At 52.0% G+C, this 12,737-nt stretch overlaps 1 protein-coding gene across 3 annotated transcripts in view; it reads left to right on the forward strand.

Annotated features, from left to right (window-relative positions):
• unm_sa1614 (un-named sa1614) overlaps positions 1–12,737 on the forward strand; it is a 448,364-nt gene that overhangs the window by 413,898 nt on the left and 21,729 nt on the right. The window lies entirely within an intron of this gene.

The following is a 12,737-nucleotide window of genomic DNA, read 5'->3' on the forward strand; positions in this document are numbered from 1 at the left end:
GGACGAGGTCATTCGGCATTTCGAGCCTGCTCCACCATTCATTATGTTCATGGTTGATCATCCAACTCAATAGCCTGACCCCGCTTCCCCCCCCTCCCCCCCTTATATCCTTCCATCCCCTTTGCTCTAAATGCTATATCTAATTGCTTCTTGAAAACATGCAATGTTTTGCCCTCAACTATTTCCTGTGGTATTAAATTCCACAGGCCGACCACTCTCTGGGTGAAGAAATGTTTCCTCGCCTCTGTCCTAAATGGTGTACTGCGTATCCTCAGACTGGTTCTGGACACACCCACCATCGGAACATCCTTCCTGCATCTGTCCTGTCAGAATTTTATAGATTTCTATGAGATCCCCCCTCATTCTTCTGAACTCCAACGAATACAATCCTAACCAATTCACCTCGCCTCATATGTCAGTCCCGCCATCACAGGAATCAATCTGGTAAACCTTAGCTGTACTCCCTCTATAGCAAGAACATCCTTCCTCAGATAAGGAGACCAAAACTGCACACAACATTCCAGATGAGGCCTCACCAAGGCCCTATATAGTTGCAGCAAGACGTCCCTGCTCCTGTACTCAAATCCTCTCGCCGTGAAGGCAACATACCTTCTTTACCGCCTGATGGATCTAGAACAAAGAACAAAGAAAAGTACAGCACAGGAACAGACCCTTCGGCCCTCCAAGCCTGTGCCGATCACAATGCCCTAACTAAAAACAAAACCTTCTGCCCTCACTCAGTCCATATCCCTCTATTTCCTCCCTATTCATGTACCCATCCAGATGCCTCTTAAATTTTGCTAATGTGCCTGCTTTCACCACATCCTCTGGCAGCACGTTCCAGGCACCCAGCTATCCTGCACATCTCCCTTAAACTTTCCCCCTCTCACCTTGAACATATGCCCCCTTGTAATTGACACTTCCACCCTTGGAAAAAGCCTCTGACTATCCTGCACGCTTACCTTCAGTGACTGGTATACGAGGACACCCAGATCTCGTTGCACATTCCCCTCTCCTAATTTATGGTCATTCAGATAATAGTCTACCTCCTCGTTTTTGCTACCAACATGGATAACCTCGCATCTCTGTAAATTATACTGCATCTGCCATTCATTTGCCAACTCACTCAACTTGTCCAAATCACACTGTAGGATCTCTGTATCCTCCTCACAGCTCACCCACCCACCCAACTTGGTGTCATCTGCAAATTTGGAGATATTACATTTCGTTCCCTCATCTAAATCATTCATATATATTAATAGCTGGGGTCCCAGCACCGATCCCTGCGGTACCCCACCAGTCACTGCCTGCCAATTTGAAAAAGACCCATTAATTCCTACTTTGATTCCTGTCAGCCATCCATTCTCATCCACCTCTAACGGCAAGTTTCAGGATGGCTAAAGACTAAGATTAGAGGTGTCATAATATACACGCAGGTATATGATGGTGCACAGACAGGCAGTGATTGACACACAGGATGACCAGTGAACACACAGAACACAGCAGCCAATTACCAGACAGGACACGACCACTATAAAGCCAGAGGGCACTAGTTTTACACTCTCTTGGGATCCAGCCTCTGAGACAGTCAGAGCCCATGAGCAGCAACTAGAACATACACCATGTGGTGGTAAAATAGTCTGGTCAGGTTAGCCTCAGGTCTCCAGTCAAGTCAGCATATTGTCAACCCACAGTTAAAGTATGTATGATAGTTAAGAGTTCAATAAAATCGATTTGCATTTCTTCAAGTGTTGGAAGCCTGTCTCTCTCACTGCTGCAGTAAACGCAATCCTCGCAGACCCGGCATACCCAACACATCATGGTACCAGTGAGTCATGCTCGAGTTTGACAGACCTACCTTGAGATAGTCTGCCTTTGACCATCAGCCATCCGGTAACATGGACAGCGTCCGCCCTCCCCCACAGCTCCGCATCGCCGGCAACCTCGGTGCGAACTGGAAGATTTTTAAGCAGAAGTTTCAGCTGTATCTTGGTGCCACCAACCTCAAAACCACATCGGATGCCAGGAAGATTACTCTCTTCCTCTCTACAGCCGGGGACCACGTTATCCACATCTTCAACTCCCTCACCTTTGCTGAAGGCGAGGCTAAGACAAAGTTTAAAACAGTCCTGCTGAAGTTTGACAGCCACTGTGACATCGAAGTCACCGAGAGCTTTGAACGCTATGTGTTCCAGCAGAGGCTTCGGGGTAAGGATGAATCTTTTCAGTCCTTCTTAACCCATCTCCGTATCCTCGCGCAGTCCTGCAACTACGGCTCCACTTCCGACTCCATGATCCGCAACCAGATCGTTTTCGGGGTCCACTCTGATCCCCTTCGCCAGCAGCTCCTTAAAGTTAAGCAGCTCACCTTTACCATCGCCATCAAAACCTGCGTCCTCCACGAGCACGCTAACAACCGGCACTCCCATATCAAGGCGGCAGAGATGGCGCAGCAAGGCCCCCACGATGTGCAGCGGGTGCAAGCCGTAAAACAGCTCCAGGGCCTGAGTCTGGATGAGGGCGACCATTTTGCGCGCTTTTCCCGGCGTCCTGCGCATGCGCGCCACGACCAAGTGGACGGCGAGGCCGACAACCGAACTGCGCAGGTGCGCACATCATTCGACCACACCGCGCATGTGCGGTGGCACACGGAGCATCCTGACGTCGGTCCCATGACGTGCAACAACTGTGGCTCCGCCCATTTAAAGCGGCAATGTCCCGCGAAATATCAACGCTGTCTCCAGTGTGGCAAGCTTGGCCATTACGCAGCCCTGTGCAGATCTGCTCAACTGCCCAATACACAATGATCCCAGTCGCAGCGCAGGAATGTCCGGTCAGTGCAGCAACTCATTGCAGACTCCGACATGGTTCCAGATTCCGACACCGAGGGCCTCACATCCCCATTCCAGGTGGGCATCATCACCAAGCATACGATGCTTTCAGCGAAGAAGGTGAAACAACTCCCAGTGATGAGCATTGATCCGGACGACGAGTGGTGTGCCACCCTTACGGTCAACGAGGCTCGCATACGGTTCAGGCTGGACACCAGCGCTTCAGCGAACCTCATTTCAAAGTCTGACCTTGACACCATCCGCGTCAAGCCAAGCATTCTTTCACTGACCTGCCAGCTCCGCGACTACGATGGCAATGCCATTGCTGCCAGTGGCTCATGCCAGCTTGCGGTATCCCATCATTCTTCAAAAGCAACCCTGCGTTTTGAAATTGTGGGAACCAACAGAGCTTCTCTGCTCGGGCCTGCAAAATCCTGAATCCTGTGCAGCGGGTTCACACCATGTCGTCCGCAGAGGCAACGGCCTCGCCAGATGTCAACTTCCAAGCCCAATTAGATGACATCATAGCACAATACCACAGCGTCTTTGAAGGTATGGGTACACTACCGTACCGATACAAGATACTGCTGAAGCTGAATGCCACACCTGTGGTTCATGCACCGCGCCGGGTGCCGGTGCCCCTTAAGGACCGCCTCAAGCAGCAGCTGCAAGACCTCTAGGACCAGGGCGTCATTTCATTTTTTTTAAAATATATTTTATTGAAAACTTTTTCCAAACAACAATTTTTTCCCTCTTACAAAGCAAACGTAACAGTAAAGAAATTTTAACAATAAACAAATAACTAAACCCCATAATCGTTTAACATAAACTAAACTAAACCCCCCCCCCGGGTTGCTGCTGCAGGTCGCCTGTCTTCCCTCTAACGTTCCTCTAGGTAGTCGAGAAATGGCTGCCACCGCCTGGTGAACCCTTGAGCCGATCCTCTCAGGGCAAACTTTATCTGCTCCAGTTTAATGAACCCCGCCATATCGTTTACCCAGGCCTCCAGTCCGGGGGGTTTCGCCTCCTTCCACATGAGTAGGATCCTACGCCGGGCTACTAGGGACGCAAAGGCCACAACGTCGGCCTCTTTCGCCTCCTGCACTCCCGGCTCATCCGCAACTCCAAATAGAGCTAGCCCCCAGCCTGGTTTGACCCGGGCCTTCACCTCCTTCGAAATCACTCCCGTCACTCCCTTCCAATACCCCTCCAGTGCCGGGCACGCCCAAAACATATGTACGTGGTTTGCCGGGCTTCCGCCGCACCTCCCACATTTGTCCTCTACTCCAAAGAACCTGCTCAATCTTGCTCCCGTTATGTGTGCTCTATGTAGCACCTTGAATTGAATCAGGCTAAGCCTGGCGCATGAGGAAGAGGAGTTTACCCTGCTTAGGGCATCAGCCCACATACTTTCCTCAATCTCCTCCCCTAGCTCCTCTTCCCACTTTCCTTTTAGTTCGCCCACCAACTCCTCCCCCTCTTCCCTCATCTCTCGGTATATCTCTGACACCTTGCCCTCTCCGACCCACACCCCTGAAAGCACTCTGTCCTGAGTCCCCTGTGTCGGGAGCAGCGGAAATTCCCTCACCTGTTGTCTAGTAAACGCCCTCACCTGCATATATCTCAGGAAGTTTCCCCGGGGCAACTTATATTTTTCCTCCAATGCTCCCAAGCTCGCAAAAGTCCCATCTATAAATAAATCTCCCAACCTCCTAATTCCCAACTGGTGCCAGCTCTGAAATCCTCCATCCATTCTTCCTGGGGCAAACCTATGGTTGTTCCTGATTGGGGACCCCACCAGGGCTCCCCGCACCCCTCTCTGTCGCCGCCACTGTCCCCAGATATTCAATGTTGCCGCCACCACTGGGTTCGTGGTAAACTTTTTAGGTGAGAACGGTAGCGGCGCCGTCACCAGCGCCTCTAAACTCGTCCCTTTACAGGACTTTCTCTCCAGTCTTTTCCACGTCGCTCCCTCACCCTCCATCATCCATTTACATATCATTGCCACATTGGCGGCCCAATAGTAATCGCCCAAGTTCAGTAGTGCCAATCCTCCTCTGTCCCTGCTACGCTGAAGGAACCCCCTCCTTACTCTCGGAACTTTCCCTGCCCACACGAAGCTCGTGATGCTCCTGTCTATTTTATTGAAAAAGGTCTTAGTGATTAGTATAGGGAGACATTGAAATACAAATAAGAACCTCGGGAGGACCATCATCTTAATTGCCTGCACCCTGCCCGCCAGCGACAGAGGCTGCATGTCCCACCTCTTGAAGTCCTCCTCCATTTGTTCTACCAGCCGTGTCAGATTAAGTCTGTGCAAGGTTCCCCAGCTCCTAGCGATCTGAATCCCCAGGTATCGGAAGTTTCTTTCCACTTTCCTTAGAGGCAGGCCTTCTATCTCTCTACTCTGGTCCCCTGGATGTATCACAAATAATTCACTCTTCCCCATGTTTAGCCTATACCCCGAGAAATCCCCGAACTCCCTCAACATTCGCATAACCTCTATCATCCCCCCCGCTGGGTCCGACACGTATAACAATAGGCCATCTGCGTATAGCGAGACTCGGTGTTCTTCTCCCCCTCTAATCACCCCTCTCCATTTCCTGGAGTCTCTCAACGCCATGGCCAGAGGTTCAATTGCCAACGCGAACAACAATGGAGACAGCGGGCATCCCTGTCTTGTTCCCCTATATAGTCGGAAATACTCCGATCTTTGTCGACCCGTAACTATACTTGCCATTGGGGCCCCATAAAGAAGTTTGACCCAGCTAATAAACCCGTTCCCGAACCCAAACCTCCTTAACACTTCCCATAAATACTCCCACTCCACCCTATCAAATGCCTTCTCTGCATCCATTGCCGCCACTATCTCTGCCTCCCCCTCCACTGGGGGCATCATTATCACCCCTAATTGTTGTCGCACGTTGACATTCAGTTGTCTCCTTTTTACGAACCCTGTCTGGTCTTCGTGCACCACCCCCGGGACACAGTCCTCTATCCTCGATGCCAGTACCTTTGCCAGCAATTTGGCGTCCACGTTCAATAATGAAATAGGTCTATAGGACCCACACTGCAACGGATCTTTATCCCTCTTCAAAATTAGCGATATCGTCGCCTCCGACATTGTCGGGGGTAAAGTCCCTCCTTCCCTGGCCTCATTGAACGTCCTCACCATCAACGGGGCCAACAAGTCCACATATGTTCTGTAAAATTCCACCGGGAACCCGCCTGGTCCCGGAGCCTTCCCTGCTTGCATGCTCCCCAGTCCCTTAATAACCTCGTCCACCCCAATCGGTGCCCCCAGGCCTACCACCTCCTGCTCCTCCACCCTCGGGAACCTCAATTGATCCAGGAGCTGCCGCATCCCCTCCTCTCCCTCTGGGGGTTGAGACCTATACAGTCCCTCATAAAAGGTCTTGAACACCTCATTTATCTTTCCTGCACTTCGCACCGTGTCTCCCTTTTCGTCTCTAATTCCTCCTATCTCCCTCGCTGCTGTCCTCTTTCGCAATTGATGAGCCAGCAGGCGACTAGCCTTTTCCCCATATTCATACCTCCTCCCCTGTGCCTTCCTCCACAGCACCTCCGCCTTTCTGGTGGTCAGGAGGTCAAACTCCGTCTGGAGTCAAAGAACAAAGAACAAAGAAATGTACAGCACAGGAACAGGCCCTTCGGCCCTCCAAGCCCGTGCCGACCATGCTGCCCGACTAAACTACAATCTTCTACACTTCCTGGGTCCGTATCCTTCTATTCCCATCCTATTCATATATTTGTCAAGATGCCCCTTCAATGTCCCTATCGTCCCTGCTTCCACTACCTCCTCCGGTAGCGAGTTCCAGGCACCCACTACCCTCTGCGTAAAAAACTTGCCTCGTACATCTACTCTAAACCTTGCCCCTCTCACCTTAAACCTATGCCCCTTTGTAATTGACCCCTCTACCCTGGGGAAATGCCTCTGACTATCCACTCTGTCTATGCCCCTCATAATTTTGTAGACCTCTATCAGGTCTCCCCTCAACCTCCTTCGTTCCAGTGAGAACAAAACCCCCTACTATACTCCCTAAACTCACATGGCTGTGTAGCAAAATCTGGCTCCAACTCCATCTACAAGTTTGCTGATGACACAACTATACTGGGTTGGATCTCAAACAACGTTGAGTCTGAATACAGGATGGAGATAGGGAACTTAATGGCGTGGTGTAACAACGCCAATCTCTCCCTCAATGTCAGCAAAACTAAGGAGATGGTCATTAACTTCAGGAAGCAAAGTATCATACACACCCCTGTCTGTATCAATGGTGCCGAGGTGGATTTATTGATTGATTGATATTTATTGTCACATGTACCGAAGTACAGTGAAAAGTATTTTTCTGCGGCCAAGGCAACGTACACAGTACGTACGTAGTAGACAAAAGGAGAATCGACAGAGTACATTGACAATGATACATCAACAAATAGTGCAGAACAAGGCCAAACAAGAGCAGCATAGGGCATTGTGCATCGTGTTCTTACAGGGAACAGTCCAAAGGAGAGTCGTTGAGGAGTCTAGTAGCTGTGGGGAAGAAGCTGTTCTTATGTCTGGATGTGCGGGTCTTCAGACTTCTGTATCGTCTGCCTGATGGAAGGGTCTGGAAGAGGGCAAAGCCTGGGTGTGAGGGGTCTCTCACAATGCTGTCTGTCTTTCTGAGGCAGCGGGAGGTATATACGGAATCAATGGGCGGGTGGCAAGCTTGTGTGAAATGTTGGGCTGAGTTCACCACACTCTGCAGTTCCTTATGATCTTGGGCCGAGCAGTTGCCATACCAAGCTGTGATGCAACCGGATAGAACAAAGAACAAAGAGTCGTCTCCTCTCCCTGTAAAGTCCCTCCTCCGGGGTCTCTGCAAATTCCCTATCCACCCTTAAAATTTCCCCCAGTAATCTTTCCCTTTCCTTGGCCTCTATTTTCCCTTTGTGGGCCCCAATGGAGATCAGCTCTCCTCTGACCACCGCTTTTAGTGCTTCCCATACCACTCCCACAGGGTCCTCGCCATCGTCATTGACCTCCAGGTATCTCTCGATACACCCCCGCACTCTTGCACACACTCCCTCATCCGCCATCAATCCCACATCTAATCGCCAGAGTGCTCTCTGCTCCCTTTCCTCTCCTAATTCCAGGTCCACCCAATGTGGGGCATGGTCCGAAACCGCTATGGCTGAATACTCAGCTTCTTCCAACCTAGAGATCAACGACCTTCCCAAAACAAAAAAATCTATCCGGGAGTACACTTTATGGACATGGGAGAAGAAGGAGAACTCCCTAGCCCTAGGTCTAAGAAATCGCCATGGATCCACTCCCCCCATTTGGTCCATAAACCCCTTAAGCACCTTGGCCGCTGCCGGCCTTCTTCCGGTCTTTGAGCTGGATCTATCTAGCCCCGGGTCCAGCACAGTATTAAAGTCCCCTCCTAAAATCAAGTTTCCTACCTCCAGGTCCGGTATACGCCCCAGCATCCGTCTCATAAATCCCGCATCGTCCCAGTTCGGGGCATATACATTAACCAACACGACCTCCATTCCCTCCAGCCTGCCACTCACCATTACATATCTACCTCCGCTATCTGCTACGATGTTCTTTGCTTCAAATGCTACCCGTTTCCCCACCAAAATGGCCACCCCTCTGTTCTTTGCGTCTAGTCCTGAGTGGAACACCTGTCCCACCCATCCTTTCCTTAACCTAACTTGGTCCGCCACCTTCAGGTGCGTCTCTTGGAGCATAACCACGTCTGCCCTTAGTCCTTTCAAATGCGCGAGCACTCGGGCCCTTTTAATCGGTCCGTTCAGGCCTCTCACGTTCCACGTGATCAGCCTCACTAGGGGGCGACCTGCCCCCCTCCCGTGTCGACTAGCCATTACCTTCTCTAGGCCAGTCCCATATCCCGCCTCCGCGCTCCCACTCGCTCCCCCAGCGTCGCATACCATCCCCGTCCACCCACCCTTTAGCCATTTCCTTTTGGATTTCCGCAGCAGCAACCCAGTTGTCCCCCCCCCCCCCCCCCCCCCCCCGCTAGATCTCTTTCTAGCGTGATTGCTCCCCCAATATTACTTCCGTAAGTCAGCTGACTTCAACTGACCCCGGCTACTCCTGCTCACTCCTTGACCCCCCCCCGTGTGGGGAACTCCCATCCGCCTTGCGCCTGTCTTCCCGCCATATTCTTTCTGGCGCGGGAACATCCCTTTACCTGACCCGCCTCTTGTGGCACAGCTCCCTTTCCCCTCCCCCTCCCCTTCCTCATTCTCCATCTATGTCCTGTCTTTCCCCCCTCACCGGCGCCCACATTTCCCAATGTCTCCCCCCTTCCCACTTTACTTCTCTATTAACATCAACCATAACATTAACAATAACATTTCCTGCAGTATCAGTCCCTCAGTTCCGATCCAATTTCTCCTCTTTAATAAAGGTCCATGCTTCCTCCGCCGTCTCGAAATAATGGTGTCTCTCCTGATACGTGACCCATAGTCTTGCCGTCTGCAGCATCCCGAACTTCACCTTCCTTTTATGCAACACCTCCTTGGCTCGGTTAAAACTCGCCCTCCTTCTCGCCACCTCCGCACTCCAATCCTGGTACACCCGTACCACTGCATTCTCCCATCTGCTACTCCGCACCTTTTTAGCCCATCTCAGGACCTCTTCTCTATCCTTAAGGCGGTGAAATCGCACGATTATCGCCCTGGGTTGTTCTCCCGCTTTTGGTCTTCTCGCCGGGATCCGATGTGCCCACACCACCTCCAAGGGGCCCGTAGGGGCCTCAGCACCCATCAGTGAGCTCAGCATCGTACTTGCATAAGCTCCACAGTCCACTCCTTCCACACCCTCAGGGAGACCCAGTATCCGAAGATTCTTCCTTCGCGCTCCGTTTTCTAGGGCCTCAATCCTTTCAGTACACTTTTTATGAAGTGCGTCGTGCGTCTGTGTTTTGACCGCCAGGCCCAGGATCTCGTCCTCATTATCCGTCACCTTCTGCTCCACCATGCGGAGCTCTGTCTCCTGAGTCTTTTGTGTCTCCTTGAGCCCCTCAATTGCCTGTAGCATCGGGGTCAGCACCTCCCTCTTCAGTAGCTCCACACACCGTCTCAAAAATTCGTCCTGCTCGGGCCCCCATGTCGCCTGAGCTTTCTCCGCCGCCATCTTGTGCTTCTCCCTTTCTGTCTCTTTGGTCGACGATTCCTCGCGCTGCAGCCGCCGCCGCCGGTATTTTCCTCCTTCGTTGGGAGGGGACTCCCTTCTCACTCACCCCACACCGGGTTGCGTCGCCCAAAAATTTCCCGTTGGGGCTCTTAAAAGAGCCCAAAGGTCCGTCGGAGCTGGAGCCGCCGAAACGTGCGGCTAGCAAGGCATCACCGCAACCAGAAGTCCAGGGCGTCATTTCTAAGATCACTGAACCCACGGACTGGGTTAGCTCCATGGTCTGTGTCAAAAAACCGTCCGGGAAACTTCGCATTTGTATCGACCTCAATGATTTGAACCATAACATCATGAGGGAACACTACCCTATACCTAAACGAGAAGAGCTCACCAGCGAAATGGCTCACGTCAAGCTTTTCACGAAGCTGAATGCCTCCAAGGGGTTTTGGCAAATACAGCTGGACACGTCCAGTCGAACGTTGTATACATTTAACACCCCGTTCGGTCGCTACTGTTACAACCGGATGCCCTTTGGCATCATCTCCGCCTCGGAGGTGTTCCACCGCATAATGGAGCAAATGATGGAGGGCATCGAGGGGGTGCGAGTGTACGTCGATGATATTATTATCTGGTCCACAACTCCTCAGGAGCACATCAATCGTCTCAAGCGAGTGTTCCACAGGATCCACGAGCATGGCGTCCGACTCAATAGAGCCAAATGCTCGTTCGGCCAAGCAGAAATAAAGTTCCTTGGCGACCATATTTCGCATTTCGGTGTGCAGCCAGATGCAGATAAGGTGTCGGCGATCAATGCCATGAAGACCCCGGAGGACAAGAAGACGGTCCTCCGCTTCCTAGGGATGGTCAATTTCCTTGGGAAGTTTATCCCCAACCTTGCATCACATACCACAGCTCTCCACAATCTTGTCAAAAAAACTATGGACTTCCAGTGGCTCCCCGCTCATGAGCAAGAGTGGCGTGAGCTCAGGGCGAAACTCACCAAGGCCCCGGTACTAGCATTTTCCGACTCCGCCAAGGAGACGAAGATCTCCACCAACGCGAGCCAGGCTGGCATTGGGGCAGTATTCCTCCAGCGGGACGAATCCTCCTCCTGGGCCCCAGTCGCATATGCCTCTCGAGCCATGACACCTACTGAGCAACGGTACGCTCAGATTGAAAAAGAATGCCTGGGCCTCCTCACAGGGATTGACATATTCCATGATTACGTATATGGACTCCCCAAATTCACGGTCGAGACAGACCACAGGCCATTGGTTCACATCAACCAAAAAGACCTCAATGATATGACGCCACGGCTACAACGTATCCTCCTCAAACTCCTCCGCTACGATTTCAACCTGGTCTACACCCCGGGCAAAGAGCTCATTGTGGCCGACGCACTCTCTAGATCCATCATCACGCCGTGTGAGCAGTCGGACTTTGTCTGTCAGATAGACGCTCAGGTGAAGTTTTGTGCATCCAACTTTCCGGCCACTGATGAAAGGGTCGTGCAAATTCGCCAGGAGACGGCCAGGGATCCTTTACTCCAGCGGGTAATGCGACATCTCGCGGATGGTTGGCAAAAGGGGCAGTGCCCCCAGTTTTATAATATAAAGGACGATCTAGCGGTAGTGGACGGCATATTAATGAAGCTGGACAGGATAGTAATCCCACAGAGCATGCGAGAACTGATCCTCGGCCAAATCCACGAGGGTCACCTGGGGGTCGAAAAGTGTCGCCGTCGAGCCCGAGAGGCAGTATATTGGCCAGGCATCAGTCAGGATATCGCCAACGCGGTCCTCAATTGCCCAACGTGTCAAAGGTTCCAGCCGACTCAGCTCAAAGAGACTCTACAGCCGCATGAACTGGTGTCCTCCCCATGGTCCAAACTTGGTATTGACCTCTTTCATGCAAAGGGCCGTGACTATGTCCTCGTCATGGACTACTTTTCCTACTACCCCGAGGTGGTCAGACTGACTGACCTCACATCAGCAACAGTCATCAAGGCATGCAAAGAGACTTTTGCCCGTCATGGCATTCCACTTACAGTGATGACTGATAATGGCCCATGTTTCTTCAGCCAGGAGTGGACGGATTTTGCCCGGCTGTACAATTTTACGCACGTCACTTCAAGCCCCCACAACCCCCAGTCGAATGGGAAGGCTGAAAAGGGGGTCCACATTGTTAAAAGACTGTTGTGCAAAGCTGCTGACTCGGGTTCGGATTTTAACTTGCCGCTGTCCGCTGGCCTGTCCCCAGTACAGCTGCTAATGAACCGCACACTCCGGACGATGGTGCCGGCTATCCACATCCCGGACCTTGACAATTTTCCGGTCCTGCAGAGGATGCAACAGTCACGGGCTCAATGCCCACGCCACAGATCTCCCTGCTCTGGCTCGTGCTGACCGAGTTTGTGTTCAGCTACCTGACGGTGGCTGGTCTGCCACGGCTGGGTTGGTTAAGCAAGTGGCCCCGAGATCGCATGCATGATTGCTCCTTTCTTCAGCGTAATAGGTGGGCACTGCGGCTACTTCCACGCCCGCCACCTGAACGTGATGTCCCGCCTCGCAAGCTGGTTTCTCAGGACGCGCCCTTCCACGAGGCCACCGATCTGCCAGTTCTTTTACCAACCTCTACATTGGCGGCAGTTCCACCGGTTCAAGTTCAGGCAGCCCCTGACCCACCCTTGACGCGGTCAACCAGAATTCATCGCCCACCACAGAAACTGAATTTATAGACTG

This window comes from Scyliorhinus torazame, chromosome 8, assembly GCF_047496885.1.
Source record: "Scyliorhinus torazame isolate Kashiwa2021f chromosome 8, sScyTor2.1, whole genome shotgun sequence".
Taxonomy (NCBI): Eukaryota; Metazoa; Chordata; class Chondrichthyes; order Carcharhiniformes; family Scyliorhinidae; genus Scyliorhinus; species Scyliorhinus torazame.